This window comes from Podarcis muralis, chromosome 15 (assembly GCF_964188315.1).
Source record: "Podarcis muralis chromosome 15, rPodMur119.hap1.1, whole genome shotgun sequence".
NCBI lineage: Eukaryota > Metazoa > Chordata > Lepidosauria > Squamata > Lacertidae > Podarcis > Podarcis muralis.
The window spans coordinates 11,773,816-11,798,582 of record NC_135669.1 but is presented as its reverse complement, the minus strand read 5'-3'; the positions used below and the strand labels follow the sequence as shown (position 1 = coordinate 11,798,582).

At 48.4% G+C, this 24,767-nt stretch overlaps 1 protein-coding gene across 11 annotated transcripts in view; it reads left to right on the top strand.

Moving 5' to 3' along the window:
• PKNOX2 (PBX/knotted 1 homeobox 2) overlaps nucleotides 1–24,767 on the top strand; it is a 432,230-nt gene that overhangs the window by 243,955 nt on the left and 163,508 nt on the right. For 10 of the 11 annotated variants that reach the window (XM_077919659.1, XM_077919658.1, XM_077919660.1 and 7 more), the window contains one exon: nucleotides 10,996–11,155. The gene's annotated coding sequence lies outside the window, so the exon portion shown is untranslated. Of the gene's footprint in view, nucleotides 1–10,995; nucleotides 11,156–11,697; nucleotides 11,827–24,767 lie in introns of those variants that run through there. The other variant, XM_028707751.2, reaches the window with a different exon arrangement.

The window sequence follows — 24,767 nt, the reverse complement described above, 5'->3', positions numbered from 1 at the left end:
GAGATGCTCAAACATTCACTTTGCTGTTTATGAAGCAGGGGGAAGGAATCCGCATTAAAATTGATGTGTTATTAATCCCACTGTTCTAGACCTTGTGGGTGCTGAATTTCCTTTCCTTTTGCCTGAGGCCAAACAGTATGTGGGCAGCTTCTACAGGGCACAGTGACTTTCTATTATTTATTGGCCCAGTGCAGCCAGCAAGCCAGATTTCACATTGAGCAACCGGCGTTAAATCTAATCACGGTTGTTTCATATCATCTTTACACGCACACACTCCTAGGTATGCACACTGATTCACATTCATAGCGCACAGAGGTGACCCGCACATGGCCAGACACTTCCGCTCCCATACACGTGCACAAAAGCACCAACTACAGTGGTACCTCAGGTTACATATGCTTCAGGTTACATACGCTTCAGGTTACAGACTCTGCTAACCCAGAAATAGTGCTTCAGGTTAAGAACTTTGCTTCAGGATGAGAACAGAAATCGTGCTCTAGCAGCGCGGCGGCAGCAGGAGGCCCCATTAGCTAAAGTGGTGCTTCAGGTTAAGAACAGTTTCAGGTGAAGAACGGACCTCCAGAACGAATTAAGTACTTAACCAGAGGTACCACTGTACCTAGGGACGCGGGTGGCGCTGTGGGTAAAAGCCTCAGCGCCTAGGGCTTGCCGATCGAAAGGTCGGTGGTTCAAATCCCCGCAGCGGGGTGCGCTCCCGCTGCTCGGTCCCAGCGCCTGCCAACCTAGCAGTTCGAAAGCACCCCCGGGTGCAAGTAGATAAATAGGGACCGCTTACTGGCGGGAAGGTAAACGGCGTTTCCGTGTGCTGCGCTGGCTCGCCAGATGCAGCTTTGTCACGCTGGCCACTTGACCCGGAAGTGTCTCCGGACAGCGCTGGCCCCCGGCCTCTTGAGTGAGATGGGCGCAAAACCCCAGAGTCTGTCAAGACTGGCCCGTACGGGCAGGGGTACCTTTACCTTTACCACTGTACCTAAAAGTGCATGCATTGTGTCTCCCAGCGTTCCTGGAAGCAAGCAGGATTGAGGCCTCCTCTGGACTGCCAGAATCTGCTTTGTGCTAACAGCAATGGTTTTTGTACAAAGTGGTGGTGGGGGGCAGACATATAATAGTCTGATATAAAGCCAGACATGTTGTCCATCTCATCTGCTGCCTATTGTGACTGGCTGCAGTTCTCTAGAAGGTGTTTCTCATGACCGGCTGACCTGATCCTTATGACTGGTTAGAATCTGGGACATTTCATGTGCAAAGCATCCTTCCCAGTGCCCTGGGCTTAGTATAGTTTCAGGTGGCGCTGTGGTCTAAACCGCTGAGCCTCTTGGGCTTGCGAATCAGAAGGTCGGTGGTTCGAATCCCTGTGACGGGGTGAGCTCCCGTTGCTCTGTCCCAGCTTCTGCCAACGTAGCAGTTCGGAAGCACTCCAGTGCAAGTAAGGTTACCAGGGTTTTTCCAATGAATCCGGGGACACTTTTCAACTTCAGTAGGAATGATAGGATTTTGTCAGGGGACTGATTTGTAAATCCGGGGACTGTCCCTGGGAAACAGGGACGTCTGGTAACCTTAAAGTTGATAAATAGGTACCGCTGCAGTGGGAAGGTAAACAGTGTTTCCATGTACTCTGTCTTCCATCACAGTGTTCCATTGCACCAGAAGCAGTTTATTTATGCTGGCCACATGACCTGGAAAGCTGTCTGTGGACAAACGCTGGCTCCCTCGGCCTGAAAGCGAGATGAGCGCTGCAACTCCATAGTCACCTTTGACTGGACTGAACCGTCCAGGGGTCCTTTACCTTTACCTTTTACCTATAGTTTCAGGGCTTGCATGAGTTGTGGGTGGGAATGGAAAAATAGGGGACAAAAGTTGAAGTTTTATTATTATTTTAAAAGTGGGGTTTTTCCCCTCAAGGTTTGTGAAAGTAAAGGAAAATCTCAGAAATTTTCTCAAAAAAAAAAAAAGGATTCAAATAAATATTGGTGTGGCTCTGCCAGGAAGAACCCCCTACACATTGCTGTGGAGCCTTTTACAGACCAAGGGCCCCATTCTCTTCTGGGCAACCTTCTGGGGGCCACACAGTGGGGGTGGGGACAGAGTCCGGGCAGCAAAAGTAAAATTTTTCCTTGTACTGTAGTCTAGTTTCTGCACAGACTCACACACGTCCCTCTTGATCGAGGCAAGCGGGAGGCATTGTTGGAGTTCAAGGGCACTATTCTAGCCCGGCAAAAACAGTCAAGAAAGGTGCAAAGCAGAGCCAGTGAGGAGGAGGGGTGTGGCTGAGGAGGAGGAGCCTGGGGAGAGCCCCAAGGGCCAGGCAGAGAGGTCTGGGGGACCGCAATGGGCCTCATGGATTGTGGTTCTCCCAGTCCAGCCATAAAGGGGCTAGCTTGCCACGTAGGACAGCTGCAATGGCATGATGTAGGCTCCTGGTCCTAGCACCCCCAGACACTCAGGTAAGGGACCTTTCGTCAGGGCTGTCTTAAGCATATCCGGTGCCGTAGTGCAAAGCTCCCTCTCCCCCCCCCCCTTTTCCCAGAGTTGTCCACCTTTTTTTAGGAAGTGCGGGGCTGGAGGAGGTGGGCAGGAGGGCAGCTCCTCCGGCAGGGAAAAGGCAGGGGCTGGACGCGGTGCCTCCCAGCTCAGCTGGCCACTTCGGCCACAGTGGCCGCAGCAAACGGAGGCTCAGGGCGCAGCACTGCTTCAGCGCGGCATGCCGTAGGTGGGTGAAGGCGGCGAGCTGATGCCGGGTGGCACCGCATCCAGCCTTCGCCTCTTCCCTGGCACCCTCCAGAACTTGGCACCCTGGCGCCTCGCACCACTAGCCTCTATAGGTAAGACGCCCCTGCCTTCCGTTATCTTTGATTTGTTCACATCTTCCTCGTGATATTGGCATATTCCATTTGCACAAGTTCCTTCTATTTCCTTCATTGCAACAGACTTTCTGAGTCTTCTTGTTTTGGGGGGTGGGCGTATGTGTCGCAAGGGATCAGTATGCAAACTGAGGCAGTTTGATAGGAGTTTGAGCTGGAGCTCATTTATTAGCCAATTCAGCCTCTCCCTCCGCCCCCAGTTTGCAGACTCACTTACCTCCCATGGTGTTCCAATAGAGCCAGCCCTCTCTGTTAATTAGGCATCTGGGGAGAGACAGCTTGATATCTGCGCCACTGACCATTCTGTAGCCTGCGGGCCAGTTGGCTGGAGGGAGAACAGGTTAATCATAAATCTATTCAGACTTTCTGCGCTGAACTAAAGTTTCAAGCTGAAGTGCCTCCAATATAGTCTTTTTCAAGAGAGAGAAAGCTCTCTAGGGACTCATAACACCCTCGCAGGAAAGAAGGGATCAACTCTCACTTACCCTAACGATCCATCCCATAGGCCAGGGCTTACCTTCTGGGGCCAAATCTACCCAGGTTCTCTCGCTTTCCTTGCATTTCCTAAAGTATTGGGTGCAGCGCTGCTCCATTTTTTCACAGTGAAGTGGGGTGGGCTTCGGGGTGGGGGAGAAATTCATTTGCATTTCAATCAGCCTAATTTGCACTTTGCAAAACAGTGCCCAGACCAAAGCGCAGCCAGTCCTTCAGAATCTGCACTTCTCCCGATTTTATAATGCAGTTATCCAGCCAAGTAATGTGTATCAAAATGCCGATATTATGCAACTTAACAAAAACAGGAAAAAAATAAAAAAGCTTTGCAAAAATGTGTATGTTGAACAAAATTGCATACAAAAATGTGTGTAAAATAATATATATATATTTGAATCTCAAAATGACGTAGAAATGCGTAGAACTGAATTTAGGACTGGGGAAATGTGTCTTATCTGTAATAAACAAAATCTGCCCTTATTCCCTTATGGGGGACACAAGAGCCCTTATAGAGTCCTTTGTAGGTTCTCCATCAGTCGGAGAAAATAACAGAGGCCAACCAGAGAATATTGAGAAGCAAAGTAGCTAGTAAGCCTGATCTTTACTGATCTGTTGCAACAGGGTGTTCCTCACACGCAGGAAAGGAGGAGGACCCAGAACCAAGGTGTGCCTGCCCTTATATAGACATTTTAAATTGCCTTCCCTGGAGCTCAAGACCACCCCTCCATACACCATACATACATCACAGAAGGGGTGTAACCCAAGACCACCACCCCCCACAAACAGCATACCTACATCACAGAAAAGGTGGTCTACAACAGAAATTTGAATGTTGCTTTTCCTGTCTGCCAGGTTATCTGATAATGCCTTTCCTGGTAGTCTGCCCATTCCTTTGAAATGGTGATTTCCCAATTCCTGAGACAATGGGAAGGTTCCCTCACCCCCTCCCTCTTTGCAGAGAAAACATTTAGTCGGTTTGGGAGTGAGAATGGTTTCAGGGCGGTCTTCCTATGCTGCTCCAGACATGTGGTCCACATATTGATGTATGTGCTTGGTTGGTACATTTATGAACATTTATTATATTTATGGAGGGACGCGGGTAGCGCTGTGGGTTAAACCACAGAGCCTAGGACTTGCTGATCAGAAGGTTGGCAGTTCGAATCCCCGCAACGGGGTGAGCTCCCGTTGCACGGTCCCTGCTCCTGCCAACCTAGCAGTTCGAAAGCACATCAAAGTTCAAGTTGATAAATAGGTACCGCTCCGGCAGGAAGGTAAACGGTGTTTCCGTGCGCTGCTCTGGTTCGCCAGAAGCAGCTTAGTCATGCTGGCCACATGACCTGTAAGCTGTCTGCGGACAAACGGCGGCTCCATCGACCTATAGAGCGAGATGAGCACTGCAACCCCAGAGTCGGTCACGACTGGACCTAATGGTCAGGGGTCCCTTTACCTTTTACTATTATATGTATAAGACCTTAAATTTTTCATTTCATATTTCTCTTTATATGCTATAGACAGCTATAACTTTATGCTACAGTTAAATGTGCTTTGCTGAATCTAAGAGGTAAGTGCGCATTTTGCAGATAGCATTTCAAAAAGCATTGGACAGGGTTTCCAACTAGTTCAAGTGGCTCTCTCATTTTCGATTTCCACTACCATACTGCAAAGCGCTTCTTGTTCCCTTAGTGTAAAGCACACAATCCTTCCCCCACCTCCCCAATCTGTCAAATGTTTGAGGATATGGCCTTCCTACATGGTCTGCAGCAGCACAAGGCAAGGAGAAGAGCAACGCTGTAAATTCAGGCAGCTTGACACGGGCCGTAGTTTCCTCATTCCCTCCTTCCCTTTTCGTTTTGCCTTCTCTCTTCTTCCCCTGTCATATAAATTGTTGCACTTACACTTCAAGGCATGGCTTAGTGGCAGAGAAAATGAGATTAGGTGGGATATTTCAACCTGAAAGCTTTCTTTGGGCAGTCGTAGAGAAAATGAAAACAAGGTGGAGCATTAATTATGGGGAGAAAATCTGGTTATTTCCCCCAGGCTTGAGAATGTCAGGGGCGACAGTGTCACCTGAGATGCTCTCTTCTGTTCCAGAATGTGTTTTATTAATCCCTAGTTGCTCGAATGCCATACAGCTGTAGCAGCGTAAATTCAGGATGCCCTTGCAACGCAGTCTGGCTGCAGCATATTTCTTGAAGACTGAACTTTCCACAGCAGGGGCCATTCACATCTATGCATTCAAAGAGGAAAGACTTGGGAATGCAGTTATGGAGCCAGGAAAGTCATTGTTCCTAAGAAACTGATACAGGGTCATGGATCATCGGTAACCAACATGGTTGTCTCTAGAAGTTTCAGGCTATAGGTTGGCTGGTTAGTATTATTTAGAGTGTGTTGTGGCCAAGTAAGTTGTACTCAGAGTAGACCCATTGGTTCAAGAGAGCATTATGGTTCCTTAAACATGGTTTGGTGCGATGTCTGTGGGTTGCTTTGCCAGATAAACGATTTGGCAAAGCTTGGTGTTGCCTCGGACCATTGTGTGCTCTCATTTCTTCTCACTTTCCATTTTATTTATTCATTGTTTATTCAAAAATTTAAAGTCCACCAACTCATTAAAATATTGATAGGTGGATATAATGGAGTAAGGTAAAGGAACCCCTGACCATTAGGTCCAGTCGTGACCGACTCTGGGGTTGCAGCGCTTATCTCACTTTATTGGCCGAGGGAGCCGGCATTTGTCTGCAGACAGCTTCCGGGTCATGTGGCCAGCATGACTAAGCTGCTTCTGGCGAACCAGAGCAGCACACGGAAACGCCGTTTACCTTCTCACTGGAGCGGTACCTATTTATCTACTTGAACTTTGATGTGCTTTCGAACTGCTAGGTTGGCAGGAGCAGGGACCGAGCGACGGGAGCTCACCCCGTCACGGGGATTCGAACCGCTGACCTTCTGATCAGCAAGTCCTAGGCTCTGTGGTTTAACCCACAGCGCCACCCGTGTCCCCTAATGGAGTAGGTACAATAAACATAATAACATTCTAAAATCATAAACTATGCTAACAAATATTGAGTCGATTTGATATTTATTCATTTACAATTGTTTGCCAATTATATCCAAGCTGAGCAAACTATGATTTGTCTGTAGCATAGTTTGTCCACAAATCATGACTGCACACTGTGGCTTGTGGATAAGCTCTGTTTGGTGCAGACCTAGGTTGTCTGGCTTGAATATAATGGCAAGTGGCTGCTAAATTGGAAGTAAAGGGAAATTAGAGCACGTGCGAGGAAGGAGACACACGAATTAGTACATATTGCACCATACTATCTGCTTGTCTGGGTGTTAAAACTTTGTAGCTGTTTGGGGCTGCTGAAATACAAGCAGGGTGGAACAGAGGAACAGGCTTGGGTTTTCAACCTGCTAGCAGTCCTGAACTAAGTGTGCAAGCTTCAAGTTCTGACAGTAAGCTTTGGTTAGTCAATAGAGCTAAACAAGTAACGCCTTGATATCAGTTCTTTAAAAGCCATTTTAATTGCACTCTTTTCACTCTATAGACTGCTTTTTGTGCTTCTCACAGTACTTTGTTTGAGTAAAGGAATCTGGGGCTTTTCAGTACCTTGTCAAAAAGGTGTTTGTCTGATATTGTTCACAATCTGATGCACGTCTCTTGACTGTCAGAGTTAACAAGCTGAAATATTTTTAAATGATGGCTGAAGAACGGCAGCTGATTCGGAGACTAGAACCTAGAACTGTCAGTTTCCGTTTGCTTGCTTTCATAACTACACAGTTGATATTTAGGAAGGAACAAGTAGGGCACTGAATCTCCTCTCTTTTCCTCTCCTTCTTTTGAAAACCTGATCTGTGAAATCTTAACCTCTTTGAAAGGGTTCCCTTTCGGTGGCATTATGTTCACTGGGGTAACACATGCTCTGATTTGCTGGGTAGTTTGAAGGGAGTTTTCATCTGGATGTTTGGTCGCATGCCTTATTGCCGTGAACAAGATCTGAAGAAAGGCAAAACCTCTCTGTTACTTTCCCCTCAAATTATATGCTGTTTTTGTTCGGATTCCTCAGTTAAGTGTGGTCAGGATTTCCTTTATCTCTAGACTCCGTCTATGTTGTTTGAGGGATTTTGCTAGCAGTGGACAGGGAAGGGGCATGCATGCAAGCCTTGCCCCCAGTGTCTTCATGTGTGTGTCCCTCCTCAGTGCCTGACTTCCCCATGTAATGTGAGGAAAGCCTGCTTGTGGGGATTCTACAGAAGGTTCTATTTGCATTCAGACAAGTGTGAGGAGAAGCTCCATGCAGATCTTCCCTGGGCAACATGAGGAGGTTGGGACTGACCAGGCAGGGAGGACAAGCATGAGAATGTGGGTGTGAGTGGGTGCCTTTGCCCACAATCACACTTCGAGCAGTCACATGTTCAGACTGTTGGGAAACTGTGTACTCACACAGAGTCAATTAAGGTTTGGCAGACAGCCAGAAGGCAATCTGAAGGAGTAAGTCTGCCTGGTGATAACAGAGACATGGAGACAGCTCCCTGATTGGTCAAGCTCTTTCAAGGGAGTGATAATTAATGGCCTACTAACTGGAATGTGTTAGTTCAGGAGTTCAGTGTTCAGAGTTCTGTGTCAGTGTAGGAGTTGTGAGTCGTGTCAGAGAGAGCTAGCAAAAGATCCGTGTTCTGTTCCTGTAAATAGTCCACTGTATATAATAAACACCTAACTACAAGTTCCTGGTTCCTGCTTCGTCTATCCTGTCCGCAGCCAAGTCGCCAATTGCTTCCGTGGATTCTGCATTTACTCTGCTAGGTCTGGCTAAGGTCCTGCAACTAGTCAGAAAGTTGCGAAACACCAACTAGGTTTTGCCAATACAGACAACTGCCTTAAGAAAAACAAGGGCAAATGTGCAGAAAAGCAGACCTAAATCATCAAGGGCCAGGTACTTCAGTAGTGCTCTGCCATTCTGCAGGAGAAAGGCTGGTTGAGGCCCTGTTGAAAACTGGGGGGGGGGGGGGAATCACTGCAGACTTAATCTTGGAGGACAGCAGGGGTATGCAATGTTGTGGCAGCAGTATCATCTGGATTCTCTGTAATAACAGAGTGAAGAAATGATGTCGGTTCCAGAGAAAACAGCCAGTGTGTAAACATCCAAAGAAAACAAATGGAAATGCAAAATTCAGACTCGGGCATGCCTGGCTGCCGTAGCTCTTTGGACCACAGCCATCAAACAATACTGAAGTTCAAGAAAACTGAAAGACGTGGAGAAATAGGAGTAAGATCTGGGAGAGCATATTCTCTCCAGGCAATCCTACACATGCAAAGCATAACAGCTAAAATTGCTTTTCAGGGTGTTGGAATGACAATTAAGTTTCAGGTTTCTGCGGATTGCTATAGCAAACTTGTAGCGAAGGGTTGTAAAATACATGCTTTGCACGCAGGAAGTCCCTGGTTGAATCCCTGGCAACTGGGAACCCAGCCAAATGGGTGGGGTATAAATAATAAATTATTATTATTATTATTATTATTATTATTATTATTATTACTACTACTACTACTACTACAGTGGTACCTCAGGTTACAGACGCTTCAGGTTACAGACTCCGCTAACCCAGAAATAGTACCACGGGTTAAGAACTTTGCTTCAGGATGAGAACAGAAATCGTGCTCTGGTGGCATGGCGGCAGTGGGAGGCCCCATTAGCTAAAGTGGTCTTCAGGTTAAGAACAGTTTCAGGTTAAGAATGGACCTCCAGAATGAATTAAGTGCTTAACCCGAGGTACCACTGTATATACGTTTGGGAACCACTGCTATAGACCATACTCAGCTAGGTGTCAGAGAACAGCCCCCTGTTTGAAAGGGTCTTTCATTTGAAGGGCTGCCTGGTTCATTTCTGGTTTAAAAATAAAGACCTCTAAGAAGGGAGAGCAGAAGGGGGCTTTGAAGATGCCCATCACTTAGTTTCTGGGCAGCGGACTGAGCAGATGTGGGAGTCCACTGGTCAGTCTTCCCCCGCAAAGGTGAGATGTATTACAGGCTACGACCAATTTACACACATCCACTCAGGGCTGTCTTAAACATATCCGGTGCCATGGTGCAAACTCCCTCCGGCGCCCCCTCTCCCCGTTTCCCAGAGTTTTCGACCTTTCTTTAGGGAGGACGGCACTGCCGGTGAGGCTGGAGGAGGCTGGCAGTGGCTGGAGGGCAGCTCCTCCAGCGGCGGAGAGGCAGGGGCTGGACGTGGCACTTCCCAGCTCAGCTGGCCGCTTGGTGCCATGGTGGCCATGGCAAACGGAGGCTCCGGGACCAGCGCTGCTTCGGCACAGCATGGCGGAGGTGGGCCAGAGCAGCGAGCTGATGCCAGGAGGCGCCACATCCAGCTTCCGCCTCTTCCCTGGCGCCCTCCAGAACTTGGCGCCCTGGCGCCCTGGCGCCCCGCGCCACTAGCCTCTATGGGCAAGACGCCCCTGCATCCAACTGATGCACAACCATGTGCACACACATCACAGTGACTTGGAATTGGCCGGAAAAGAGACATAACAAGGTGGGCATATGTGCACTGCTGTCGCACACAATGACCTGGAACACAACCCCTGCACAAATTGGGGGTTCCCTGAAAACATTTCTGTTTAAATTATGGTAAAGGTAAAGGGACCCCTGACCATTAGGTCCAGTCGTGGCCGACTCTGGGGTTGCGGCGCTCATCTCGCTTTATTGGCCGAGGGAGCCGGCGTACAGCTTCCGGGTCATGTGGCCAGCATGACTAAGCCGCTTCAGCGCACGGAAATGCCATTTACCTTCCCACCAGAGCGGTACCTATTTTTCTACTTGCACTTTTGGCGTGCTTTTGAACTGCTAGGTTGGCAGGAGCAAGGACCGAGCAACGGGAGCTCATCCCATTGCGGGGATTCAAACCACCGACCTTCTGATCAGCAAGCCCTAAGCTCTGTGGTTTAGACCACAGCGCCACCCACATCCCTTAAAATATAGTAGTCATTTCTAAATGTGTGTCTATACCTAAATTGTCACCTGCAACTTTAATGCATATCTTTTTCAATGATTCATTTCCCTACCCCCCCTTTCCCCCCCCCTTTTGCTTATTGTGCCTATCTAAACCAACCAGGCGGGTATCAGAGATGAAATCGGACTCTTAAGATACATTCAGTATAGCGCAGAGCTGAATTCTGCAAAAAAATGACGCCTCTAGCAACTTGCACTATCAAAATTTTAATAATGCATTCCCAAAGGGGGTGGGGAATAGAGATCGTGTTTTGCTTTTGGTTTTTAGGGAGAAGCAAAATAGGGTCTTTTCTTGGTCAATGAGGACAGTGGGGGGGGGGGATATGGCATTTTTGCAAGGCTGCTGTGTGCCCTGAAGCCTATTTGCATGAGTCATGGTTGCTGTGGTTTAATCTCAGGAAAACAAATGGATAAACCATGTCTATATATATATCTATATATATCTGATGTTAGTTGAGATCAGGTAGGATCCCATGGCCAATGGCTGTTTCCAAAGATCCGGGCTGATTTTGGCTTCTGCTGCTTATCAGGGGTGGTTGTCTTTGGAAATCGTTTCTCCTAAAGGAAGCACCTCTTTCTTCGCAACTGATGGTTTTATCTGTCTCCTCTCAGGTGGCTCTGCTGTGGCTGGAAGAAGCAGCTTTTGTGTAACCGGCAGAGAAAGGGCAGAGGGGAGAGTTTCAAAGGACAAGCGGCTCCCGGAGAAGACTCCATAGAAAGCACCGCATTCTCCATCGTATCACATACACAACAGTGGAGCAGATTGATTTCCGTAAGTCCCACCAACCAACAAAAAGCTACTTTGCATACCCAATTGATGGGGAGCGGACGTATTTCCATTTTAAAGGATGCCTTTTCAAAGTTATTTTTAGTGGGGCCCTGCAATAAGATAACCCCCAACACCTGAATTGTGATGTGTGGGCGCAGCAATATGATATAGGTCCTGTTTGTCCCATCACACACACACACACACACACACACACACACACACACACACACACAAACACACAAAAACACAGTAGGCTTTATGGGTCGTCGTCCCCGATGTTGGCTTAGGAAAAACAAAATAGAAGAGATCTGTTAGGGTGGAAAATACTCAAATGTAAATCGGTCTCCTTCTCCACTGAAAGAAGTAATTTGAAGACACTCTAAGGGTATTATGGCTCCAGGAAAAAATCTCTTCCTGTGGTTTTTAACAATTTAACTGATTAGTTTTTAAAAAGCATGATGCTTTAAGAAAAATACAAAAGCACCCCCTCCGCTGGAAGACTGCTTCGCAGAACACACACGATTTCCAGTGAAAATGCACAATTCAGCCCCACTCTCCCTTCTGTCTTTAGGCCAACCTTCCCCCAACACGCCGCCCTCCAGAGGCAATCCCTATGAGCCCCTATTGGCTGGAGGTGATGGGAGCTGTAGACTGAAGCATCTGGAGGGCACCAGGTTGGTGAAGGCTGTTCTAGGCATTCTTCCTCCCCTCTTCTTGAAGGTCCACCCATCTTCCTGTCCTGTTCCTTGATTTGTAGACCTTTGTTCTTCCTTTCACCTCCTGTGACCCATACAGAGGTATTGTAGGTCCTCTTCCAAGCCTTCATCTACTTCTTTTCACAAAGTCTGAATCCATCGGGGTGGGTGGGTGGGAATAAAATAAATATTGATGGATGGATGGATGTTTTTAAAGCATGGTTATGATTTTTTTCCTCAATCTTACTGTTTTATCTTTTTATAAACCACTTTGAGGGTTTTGTTTTGTTTTGGCAGCCAAGCGGTATATACATTTTATGAAATAAATGCACTTTTATGAATGTATCCTTAATGCATTTATGGGTTCCACGTATTACAGAAGTGCAGAGTGGAAATATTTTTGCATTATGCCCATCTCACTCCCTGTATTCAGTCCACCTGTATTTTGATCCTGTGAACAAAGCTCCTTGTCTTAATATCTCTGTTTTTATTCATTGTTTTGTTTTTTTATTTAACCACAAACAGCCAACCCATGGGTGTAGAATCAATGAAAACACAATGGGTTATGTTTTGTTTTGAGTTTAGTGGTTTCATCCTTTGTCTATTTGCAATTGTTCATATTAATTCCACAAATTAATATTACCAATTCTTTGTCCATTAAATTTACATTATTTGGGAGTTCGGGTCCAATTTTGTTCATAATCACCTTCCTTATTTTCCCAGGAATTATTTCTTTTTTATTTAGATAGTAGTCATGTACAACCAGTCCAAAATGATGTGATATTATGCTCTGAGCATATGCACAGCCCCAAATAGAGTTCTTTGGGGGCAATTTGGAATAGGAGAGGGCTGATGAAAACTGGAATCCAATAACATCTGGAGAGTATGATGCTTGCAGTTACATCTGCTGTTCCCTGGCTTGATCCCCATGGCAGAAATGTAGGATAAAATGTATTAAAGATTTAAGCTTATGACCTGAATGCTACATACAAGCCTAAGTGTTGTATGTGGAAAAACTGGTTGTTGATCACCAGAGCCATAATGAGTTACCCTTAAGAATGCTGCAGCAATTCCAGCAAAAGTAAGAGGAGAATCTTAGGATTCAATCTCATTTATTCCAGTTTCCCCATGGCGTGGATTTCAGAGGCATTCCAACTGCATGTCACTGTGACTTGGATAAGAATCACTATATGGCTGACAGTTTGTGCTTAAATTGAAGTGCTCGTTTGGAAAACTCTGTACACTGCTTCCTTAGGTGTCTGTCACAAGACTAGAGACAGGGTTTCAATGATTCCCTGCCCACTTTATATTGTCTTGCCATTTAGGCTCTTGATACATAGATTTCTGCTTATAGGAATACATTCCAATTAGATTCCCTTAAAAGAGAGAGAGTGTCCATTTTTTAAAGTGACATTTTTCTTAGTGAGAGCTGCAAACTAGCAAAAGAGTTGAGTGTTGTCACTGCTAATTCCTCTGCACAATTCGGAAAGGCTGTTTAAGTAGCTGTGAACAGGGGTGTCTGTAGTTTCCAAGAGTTCGGGTTTTTTGAAAAAATAAATAAATGGTGATGTGGAAGGGAAAACAGTTTTGCTAGGTCCCCCCCCCCCCCCAAAAAAAAGAACCCCAGAGGACTCATTTGTTCATGGTACACCAGGTATCTCATTCAGGTTTGGAGTCTGAGTTATAACTGCAAAAGAGTCCAAGGATCTGTGCAAATGATCTTTTGTCAGAATCTACAGAACCTTTTTTGCACCTCATAAATAGCTCTTCTTTGCTAACTGCATTTAGATGGTTACAAGTCCTGGGGAAATAGCAGGTTCGTGCTGTCCTTCTTTCTAGTGAGATGAGTACTGTATTTACTTTCAAAAGCATCTATTAGACCAGTATCTTTTTCACTCTCTGGTTTGCTATTAAGTACCAGAGAAAATATATGATATGTCATTGCTTTTCATTACTTCCATTTGTATCCTGCCTTTCTTTGATCATGGAGCTGAGGGTTATAGCCAGTGCTAGTCCTACTCTGAGGAGACTCATTGAAAACAATAGACATGGCTCACTTAGGTCTACTAGTTTTAACGAGTGTACTCTGAATATACATTAGTCAGAGATGACCTTCAGTGAGGTGACTGATGTAAGTATCCTTTTCCCATAGATTGTAGAGCAGCATGCCATTTTGTGGCCCTGTCTCTTTTCCTGCTCATTTAGATTGGACAGACATTTTTTTATCACGCTATGTCCCCCATAGCAGCCATTTTGTGTTATGCCACACCCACATAGCAGCCATTTTGTGACTGGTGCCCACTGCACTTTTCAAAATTCAGAATGTTTCAGGCTGCCCCCCCCCCCCAAAAGTTGGGGACACTGTCCTTTGGTTAAAGATATAATGATAGGTAAAAAGGTAAAGGACCCCTGGATGGTTAAGTCCAGTCAAAAGTCCAGTACGGCGCTCATCTTGCTTCAGGCCGAGAGAGCCAGCGTTTGTCCACAGACAGCTTTCCAGGTCATGTGGCCAGCAGGACCTAACCACTTCTGGCACAATGGGACACCATGACGGAAGCCAGAGCACACGGAAATGCCATTTACCTTCCTGTCACAGCAGTACCTATTTATCTACTTGCACCAGTGTACTTTAGAAATGCTAGATTGGCAGGAGCTGGGACAGAGCAATGGGAGCTCACCCCGTCACGCGGATTCAAAATGTCAACCTTCTGATCAGCAAGCACAAGAGGCTCAGTGGTTTAGACCAGAGCGCCACCCACATCCATAATGATATGTACAGATAGGGTAACTATACGCAGAAGCAGCGCTTTTTTTCAGGGGGATCTCACCAGAACCAGTTCTGGCACCTTTTAGGTGGGTTCTGGAATATCTCAGGTGAGTTCCAGCACCTCTCGGGTAGGTGCTCTTGCCATTCTAAGAGAAAGAGTTGAGTTCTGGCACCTCTTTTTCTAGTAAAATAGCACTGAGCAGAAGCGATCAGAAAAACCAAGCTCTCAACAAATATCACAGGATAACAAAGGATCAGGGGCCCAATACCATTGTGCAGATGGTCAAAAATCTGGGTACAGCCAGTGAGTTCATATATGACAGAATAGCAAAGGGTAGCCATTGAGGGTTCAGTTGGAGACAGAGATCCTACGAGGAGAGAGTGCACAGAGACCGAGACGTTAGGGTTGCCATATGTCCAGTGTTATGTAGTGTAGTTTCACCCTGGGCCAACAGGGGGATACTGTATATAGTTTTCACTCAGGTCTGTAGATAGTTTTCACTCAGGTCCGCGGCAGTTATTTTAGGCGGGAACTCTGGGCTGTGTGGTTACAATGTGACAGCCGGCTGCCTATAAATACAGGCCGGCTGAGCTGTTCACTGTCAGTTCTATTCCAGCTTACCATAATAAAGAGCTACTTGAAGAGATCGCTGTGCCGGCTGCTATGTCAACCCACGACTTAACACTGGCGACGAAGGTGGGATGGATGGACATCAGAGCACAGCCAGATGCGGCCAGCCTCTGAACTGAGCTGAATCACTGAGCTGAATCACAGAGCGAAATCACTGAGCGAAATCACTGGGCAGAACCAGTTCAGAGCTGACTGTTCTGGCTAGAGCACTGTGTTCCATCCATCGCCCTTCACGCCGGCATCGGAATCATGGCTTCACTTGTGCCTCTACCGCCGTTTGCGCCAGCCTCTGAATCATGGGACTCCTACCTCGCTCGGTTCGACTGCTACCTCCAAGCCAACGAACTGACAGCAGTATCACAGGATCGGAAGCGGGGCCTATTCCTCAGCCTCTGTGGGCCTGAGGTGTTTGAGACGGCCCGAGCGTTGGTTGCGCCTGAAGCAGTCCAGGCATCACCATGGGACACGATCCAAGAGAAGCTCCGCAACCACTACGCACCAAAGCCGTCCAAGATTGCTGCCCGCCATGCGTTCTACCACAGGAACCAGGCAGAGGGGGAGTCAATCAACAACTACACCACCGCCCTGCGACAGGCTGCAATGCACTGTGAGTTCCGAGACTTAGACGATGCTCTGATGGATCGAATCGTCTGCGGGGTCCGGGACATCCATCTGCAACGGCGTCTCCTAGCCAAGCCAGACCTCACGCTACAGAAAGCCATTGAGGAGGCTGTGGCCTCAGAAGCTGCTGAACGCTCCGCTCAGGAGATCCGCAAGTCCAGCAGCCTGCGTCTTGCTAGGGAGCCCGTTCCGGTGCATCATGAAGAGGCCAGCAGTGAGGAGGCATCCTCCAGTGAAGACGATGATGTGCACCAGACAAAGCGGGAGCGCAGGAAGTTCCAACAGAAGTCCAAGGGCCAACCGGAATGTGCTGGCTGCGGAGGCAACCATTCCCGTGCCAAGTGTCGATTCAGAGACGCCATCTGTAGGAGGTGTTCCAGAAGGGGCCACATCGCTAAGGTCTGCCGATCGGCTCCGTCTGACACCCCCCCTTCATCGACTCGCAAGTCCAAGTCTTCACTCCAGTCTGCCAAGGAAAGTTGTTTCGCTCTCACCAACTGCCGCTGCCCGTCTGGAACCACGATTGGCCAAACCGACTCGCCTACGAGACGCAAGCTGAACGTCACGGTGCTCATTGAAGGAGCTCCATGTGACATGGAGATCGACACCGGGTCTGCCCTGTCCATCGTGTCATGGAGCACCATCAAAAGACTGGTACCCAGAGTGTCCAAAAGGCAACTCGACTCTCACCGCGTACACCTGAGAGACTACCAGGGAAACGACGTTCCCGTGGTAGGCGTTGGCCGGTTCCGGATCGCCTTCAAGGATTTTTCGGGCCTGCTCCGGTTGGTGGTGGTCGAAGGTCAGCGGCCAAGCCTCCTAGGGCTAGACTGGTTTGATGCCCTCGGCCTGGAAGTCACCGGCATCAACTGCATCTCTAACGCAGAGACTGAGGGTCTGGTCAAAGACTTTGCCGAGGTTTTTGACGGCACCTTGGGCCAATATACAGGTACGCCCATCTCCTTTAGCCTGGATCCACAAGTCGCCCCCATCAAGCTAAAGCCACGCCGGGTTCCCTTTGCTCTCAAGGCTAAGGTGGACGAACAACTGGACAAACTGATCGCCCAAGGAGTTTTGGAGCCGGTTGACCACGCAAAGTGGGAAACCCCCATCGTCACGCCTGTCAAGCCAGATGGGTCGGTGAGAATCTGCGCTGACTACAAGTGCACGATCAACAAGGCACTTCAGCAGCACGCTTATCCGGTTCCTGTTGTCCAACACCTGCTGCATTCCCTGGGTGAGGGTAAGGTCTTCGCTAAGCTGGACCTTGCCCAAGCCTATCAACAACTGCCAGTCGATGATGCCACTGCTGAAGCCCAGACGATCGTCACCCACCGGGGGGCATTCCGTTGCCGCCGGTTGCAGTTCGGGGTGAGTGTGGCTCCTGGCATCTTCCAAGGCCTTATGGAGCGTCTCCTGCAAGGGCTTCCGGGCGTGGTACCATATTTTGATGACGTCTTGGTGTCTGCAGACTCACACCAGCAGCTGTTCGAGCGCCTCCGTGCCGTGCTGACCAGGTTCCAGGAGGCCGGGCTCAAGGTAAAAAGGGAGAAGTGCCAGATCGCCGTTCCACAGGTAGAGTTCCTGGGCTATCTTATCGATGCCTCCGGTCTTCATCCAACCACATCCAAGATCCGCGCTATCCAGCAGGCCCCCACTCCAAAGAACAAAACGGAGTTGCAGGCGTTCCTGGGGCTGCTGAACTTTTATAACATGTTCCTGCCCCACAAAGCCACAGTGGCTGAGCCTCTTCACCGACTCCTTAGCACTAAGACGCCTTGGGCCTGGGGTCATCGGGAGACGGCGGCCTTCAACGCGGTCAAGGCTCTCCTTTCTTCGGACAGTGTGCTGGTACAGTACAGTGAATCCAGGCCGCTGGTCCTTGCCTGCGACGCCTCACCTTTTGGCATCGGGGCTGTCCTTAGTCACCGTTTTCCAGATGGAAGAGAAGCACCGCTCGCCTACTTTTCCAGGACACTATCTCCGACGGAACGGAATTACAGCCAGCTCGACAAGGAGGCATTGGCACTTGTGGCTGGAGTGAAGAGGTTTCATGAATACCTCTATGGCAGGACTTTTGACCTCATCACTGACCACAAGCCACTCCTGGGCCTCCTCGCCGGTGATCGTCCAACTCCACCGGTCCTCTCACCACGCATGCTGCGATGGACTGTTTTCCTGGCTGCCTACCACTACCGGCTCATCCACCGCCCGGGGAAATCGATGGGCCATGCTGACGCCCTCAGCCGTTGCCCTCTTCCAGCATTTGTGGAAGACCCGGCTCCAGCTTCATCGCTCCTTCTGATTGAGGATCTTCCGGCAGCGCCTGTGTCGGCTGCCACTGTGGCCTCCGCATCTGCCCAGGATCGCACCATCAGCCGGGTGCTCAACTGGGTGTGGAGGGGGTGGCCACAAGGGCCCTTTGCATCGGAGTTCCAGCCCTTCGCAACCAGACAACATGAACTCTCAGCTCATCGCGGCTGTCTGCTGTGGGGAGACCGCGTCGTGATTCCCCAGGGACTCCGTCAGCGCGTCCTGGAGGCTCTGCACGTTGGCCACCCGGGAATTGTCAAAATGAAGGCGTTGGCTCGGTGTTACGTCTGGTGGCCTAATATGGACGATGCCATCACTGCCTGGGTGTCCGCCTGTCAAGCGTGCCAGGAGTCGAGGCCTGCACCACCGGCAGCTAAGGGATACACCTGGGAGACGCCAAAGACACCCTGGTCGAGGGTGCACATCGATCTGGCTGGCCCCTTTCACGGCCGGACCTTTATGGTAGTGGTGGACGCCTATTCCAAATGGCTGGAGGTCGCCCTGATGTCCTCCACCACTACCGAAGCTGTCATCCGGGTGCTGCGAGGCCTGTTTGCAACGCATGGGTGTCCTGATGTCCTTGTCTCTGACAACGGACCGCAGTTCACGTCAGGCACGTTTGAGCGGTATCTTTTGGGACTGGGCATCCGCCATGCCCTAACGGCACCCTTTCATCCATCCAGCAACGGGCAAGCGGAAAGAATGGTGCGCTCGACAAAAGAGGCACTGGCGCGCCTGGACCGGGGAGACTGGCATGAGCGGGTCGCCGAATACTTGTTCGCGCAACACATCACCCCTCATGCGGCCACAGGGAGGAGTCCTGCGGAACTGCTTATGGGCCGCCGCCTCAGGTCACCGCTCGACCGGCTACACCCAGACTTTGCCGTGGCTGAACCCCCAGGCTGTGCCAACGCACCACGGTCATTTGTCCCAGGAAACCAGGTCTTTGCCCGGAACTATGTGGGGGACATCCCTTGGGTGCCAGCCACAGTAGTGGGAGTCACTGGACCTCGCTCGTACCAGGTGGCACTCGAAGACGGGCGCTTGTGGCGACGGCACATAGACCAACTTAGGCGCAGGGTTGGGGACTTGGACACCACCGAGGTGCCCCCAACTGCGCTTGCGGCTCCAGAAGAGACACGTACAGGTGGCGAGGCCCCACCTACACCTCCCTCGCAAACTGCCAGCGTGGAGCCGAACCAAGCCGTCTCAGAACAGACTCAGACCACTCCACTTGCGGAGGCTCCACTCACAGCAGCGGATCCAGGGGAGTTGGTTCCAACGCCACCTAGGGTCGCACCACAGCCTCAGCGAGAACTGTGTGGCCCTCCGGACTTGGCCACCAGTCCCCGGCGGTCTGGCAGAGTTTCCAAGCGCCCAACTCATTTAAAGGACTATGTTGTTGGACAGGTATCACTGTTGGTCTAAGTATGGGAAATGTAACCGATATGCTTTTGTGCCTAATTGAACCATTACGCGTAGTGCTGTATATAAGGAAACCATTACGATTGTAACTAACGCCTTATCTCGGTGGGGAGGGGTGTTATGTAGTGTAGTTTCACCCTGGGCCAACAGGGGGATACTGTATATAGTTTTCACTCAGGTCTGTAGATAGTTTTCACTCAGGTCCGCGGCAGTTATTTTAGGCGGGAACTCTGGGCTGTGTGGTTACAATGTGACAGCCGGCTGCCTATAAATACAGGCCGGCTGAGCTGTTCACTGTCAGTTCTATTCCAGCTTACCATAATAAAGAGCTACTTGAAGAGATCGCTGTGCCGGCTGCTATGTCAACCCACGACTTAACATCCAGAATATCTGGAACACCTGTAGCCAGCGGCGTCTGGGTGAAAATCATGAAAAATGTCCAGGGAAATCTAGATGTATGGCAGCCCATGTTGGCAGTGCTTGGTTTTCCCCCCTGATTTTCCAAAAAATAAATAAAAAATAGCTTTAGGTTATTTTGCCAATAAAGCTCAACAACTTTGCTCAAAAAAGCTCAGTAACTTTTCTGTCCAGATTCTCACTGTTTGAAATATGGCAACCCTACGTAACACAAAATGCCTTGGGGGTGAGATGGCTGTAAATCAAACTGTGAAAAGATTGAAATTCCCTTTTCTGTGCTACTATTTTTATTATTATTATTAATTCCTCCCTTCCTCCAAGGAGCTCAGGGTGCGATTCATGATGCCCCTTTGAATTTATTTCCCATAAAAAATGTTGAATAGGTTAGGCCAAGCTTCCTCAAACTTGGCCCTCCAGATGTTTTTGACCTACAACTCCCATGATCCTTAGCTAGCGGGACCAGTGGTCAGGGATGATGGAAATTGTAGTCTCAAAACATCTGGAGGGCCGAGTTTGAGGAAGCCTGGGTTGGGCTGAGAGACCAAGTGGCTGAGCTTTTATGACTGAGTGGGTTTTTGACCTTCATAGAAACATAGAGAACCATTATTGTGAGTCAGACCATTGGTCCATCTAGATCTATATTGTCTACACTGGTTGGCAGCAGCTCTCCAGGGTTATATAATATAATAATAATAATAATAATTTATTATTTATACCCCGCCCATCTGCTGAGTTTCCCCAGCCACTCTGGGCGGCTCCCAGTCAAGTGTTAAAAACAGTACAGCGTTAAATATTAAAAACTTCCCTGAACAGGGCTGCCTTAAGATGTCTTCTGAATGTCAGGCAGTTGTCTATGTCTTTGACATCTGATGGGAGGGCGTTCCACAGGGCAGGCACCACTACCGAGAAGGCCCTCTGCCTGGTTCCCTGTGGCCTCACTTCTCGCAATGAGGGAACTGCCAGAAGGCCCTCGGTGCTGGATCTCAGTGTCCGGGCTGAACGATGGGGGTGGAGACGCTCCTTCAGGTATACAGGACCCAGCCCTACCTGGAGATGCTATGGATTGAACCTGGAACCTTCTGTGTTCAAAGCAGATGTTCTACCATTGGGCCGTTGCTTTTGTACCAGTTCAGTTCTCTCATATTGTGTCACCATTCCTATGGAAAATAAACTCCCCCCCTTTTTTTTTGAGGACCCTAAGTTCTCCTTAATAATCCAGGGGTGGCGAGCCTCTGCCCCTCCAACTGTTCTTGGACTACAACTCCCATCAGTCTTAGACAGCATCAAGGATGATGGGAATTGTAGACCAACATCTGGAGGATCACAAATTCCCAACCTTTGCTATAACCACTCACTTCCTGTCTCACAGTTCCTCATGGTAGACACACAGCAACTTTTCCATCAAGGTCTGGCCGCAAAACCATCACTGAATATTTCCATGGCCTTTATATAATATTCAAAGTGAATGCCTTTTCCCTTTCCCCCCTGTTTATTTTGGGGCACACTACCCCATCTATGAACTTTAGAATCCTTGTAAACTTTAAAATTCTGCTTCCACTTACAGATAAAAACAACGTTGTTTAATGCTGGTGTTCAAGGTACATTAACTTTGTCTGCTAAAGATCTTCTTGCCTGTTGCTGTGGTGTTCAAAAGGAAAAAAAGAAAAAAATTCCCAGTGTTTATATTATAGAGATATCCCTGGAGCAATCTATTTTTAAAGATTGGTTTGCGATTAGCTCCTTGGGAAGGGAGAAAGTGGCTGATTTGTAATTGTTACCCTTCAGACATGTTACAGTACCTTCTCTTTCTCCCACTCAAAACTTCTGTTTCAGATACCTCTAGACCACCCATTTGGAAAAGACCTCAAGGGATTTGCTCCAGGGTACTGAACTGAGTGGTTTGAATAAGGTTGCAAATCCTTGCTCAGGCAGGAAGGTCACTAGGTGGTAGTTCTCATGAAAACCCTAAACAGAACAGAACAAAACATTGGCATGTTTTTTTGGTATGCTAGGCAGCCAAGTGCCAAAAGAAATGAATAAGAGCAGGCCCAGGAGATGATGAATCAATTGGAATCGGTTGTGAGTCCATCTTAAATTGTATGAAGGAGCTGAACCAGGTAGCGTTATGCAAGCGCTACAGAAGGTGGTGAATTTTGCCATCAAAATGCAGGAAACCCAGGCAAGGAAATAATGAAATATTCAGCTGCTATTTACGGAATTGATTTGAAGATCAAGAAGTTACGAGCAGCTAGATGAAAAGGATTAAGTAGGAAGCGTGAATGGAGAGATACTATGGTGCAGAATTAAATTGGCGTTTCAGCTGTTCAATACTTTATGCGGATTTTATGAACAAGGAAGGGAAGGATACGGGCATGCAGATACGGTAGAGCCTTTGCTTTTCATAGTAGGGGGTGGTAGTTCCTTCCAATGGGGGTGCGTGGCATGGGGCGCATGGCATTTCCCTCCCCACCACCCATCAACTTTTGTATGTGCTCCCTTGGGCTTTTGTTTCTGCATCTTGAGACCCAGCAAGGAAGTGACCTTCTAAATCACCCGCTAACCTCTCCCCACCATAAGAATGCAGGAAGATGTGTGGGCTGCTTCTCTTGCTCTTATTGCAGTGTTTGATGCAGCTGAATGAGGCGGCCCCTTGCTTTTCACTGTCTTTTGTGGGTAGGGAGACCAGGTAAAAAGAGAACAGGGCTCTGCGCTACACAACTGTTATAGGAGCTGGAGCCCTGCCCTCCTTTTCACCTGCTCACCCTACTTGGCAGGGGCGAGGAACCTTTGGCTCTCCAGCTGTTGCTGAACTACAACTCCCATCATCCCTGGTCATTGCTAGGGCTGGTGGGAGTTGTAGTTCAGTAACATTTGAACATCTGGTGGGCCAAAGGATTCTCACACCTGCTAGAGAGAGACCCGCAGAGTTGTGCATCTCTGCCTCTGTTTAGTTTTCCTGCCTCCAGATCTGTGAGCATTGGTGGATATATGTGTGTGTGCGCACACACACGTGCACTCTTAAGGTAAAGGGACCCCTGACCATTAGGTCCAGTCGTGGCCGACTCTGGGTTGTGGCGCTCATCTTGCTTTACTGGCCGAGGGAGCCGGCGTACAGCTTCCAGGTCATGTGGCCAGCATGACTAAGCCGCTTCTGGCGAACCAGAGCAGCACACGGAAACACCGTTTACCTTCCCGCCGGAGTGGTACCTCTTTATCTACTTGCACTTTGACGTGCTTTCGAACTGCTAGGTTGGCAGGAGCAGGGACCGAGCAACGGGAGCTCACCCCATCGCAGGGATTCGAACCGCCGACCTTCTGATCGGCAAGTCCTAGGCTCTATGGTTTAACCCACAGCGCCACCCGCGTCCCTTGCGTGCACTCTTACATGGGAGTAAATTGCACTGAGCACATTGGGACTTTCTGTTGCATATAGGAGTTCATTGCACACAATGTAAACTAGGTTAGGCTATTAGTCTACTTAGGCCAGTATTTTCTGTCCCAGGGATGGAGAACTTGTAGTCCTCCAGTGGGTGCTGGAGCAGCTCCTCTCAGTCCCACCAAGCTTGGCCAATGGTCAGGGTCAGGGATAATGGACGTTATAGTCCAACAACCTTGGAGGGCCACAGGTTCCATACCCCAGCCTACCCTTACTAGCGGTGACTGTTCAAAGTCTCAGACAGATGTCTTTTCTAGTTGTCTGATACCCAAGTCTTTTCATTGGAGATGTCAGAGTTTGAATCAGGGATCTCCAGTGTGCTCTACAATCCCTTCCCAAATCAGATTTAGGAGTAATTTCCTCAGTGTTTTGGTAGGACCTTCTCTACTACCACCACCGTCCTTCTTCCTGAAGCCTTGATTCAAGTTAGCTTCCAGATTGTTTTACACAATGCATTTGTTCCCACTATGTATGAAGGGAGGAATCATGATCCTCCCTCCCACAGACCCCAAACCCAACTTCTGTTCATTTGGACAAAGGTTTAAGCAAACCCAAGACACAATTATTTGGATGGAGCCAGACACATTCAGTGGCTCACAATGGGAAAATAGCAATTAAAAAACACTACATATACTTAACAATGTACCGTCAAATACTTTATCTAATCAAATCAAATAGGGGAAGGAACAGAAAAAAATAAAAAAGCAGCAACAAGAAGTTAATAAAATAATCATAATAAAATATCAGAACCAGTAAGAATCTGGAAATAGATTGTGAGTATTGAACATCAGTATTGATGAGAGCCAGTGTGGTGTAGTGGTTAAGAGCAATAGACTCGTAATCTGGGGAACTGGGTTCACGTCTCTGCTCCTCCATATGTAGATGCTGGGTGACCTTGGGCCAGTCACACTTCTCCAAAGTCTCTCAGCCTCACTCACCTCACAGAGTGTTTGTTGTGGGGGAGGAAGGGAAAGGAGAATGTTAGCTGCTTTGAGACTCCTTAGGGTAGTGATAAAGCGGGATATCAAATCCAAACTACTACTACTACTACTACTACTACTACTATTCTTCTTCTTCTTCTTCTTCTTCTTCTTCTTCTTCTTCTTCTTCTTCTTCTTCTTCTTCTTCTTCTTTTGCTTCACTAAAAAAGGCCCTTAACTTGGCCCCTAAAACTTAGCAGAGAAAGGTGCAGATGAACCTCTCCAAGGAGAGTCTTCCATATGTGGGTCACCACCACCAAAAAGGCCCTTTTCTGTAGTTGCCACCTGCCTAACTTTTTCAGGCAGAGGCAGCCTGTGCAGTAGTGCAGT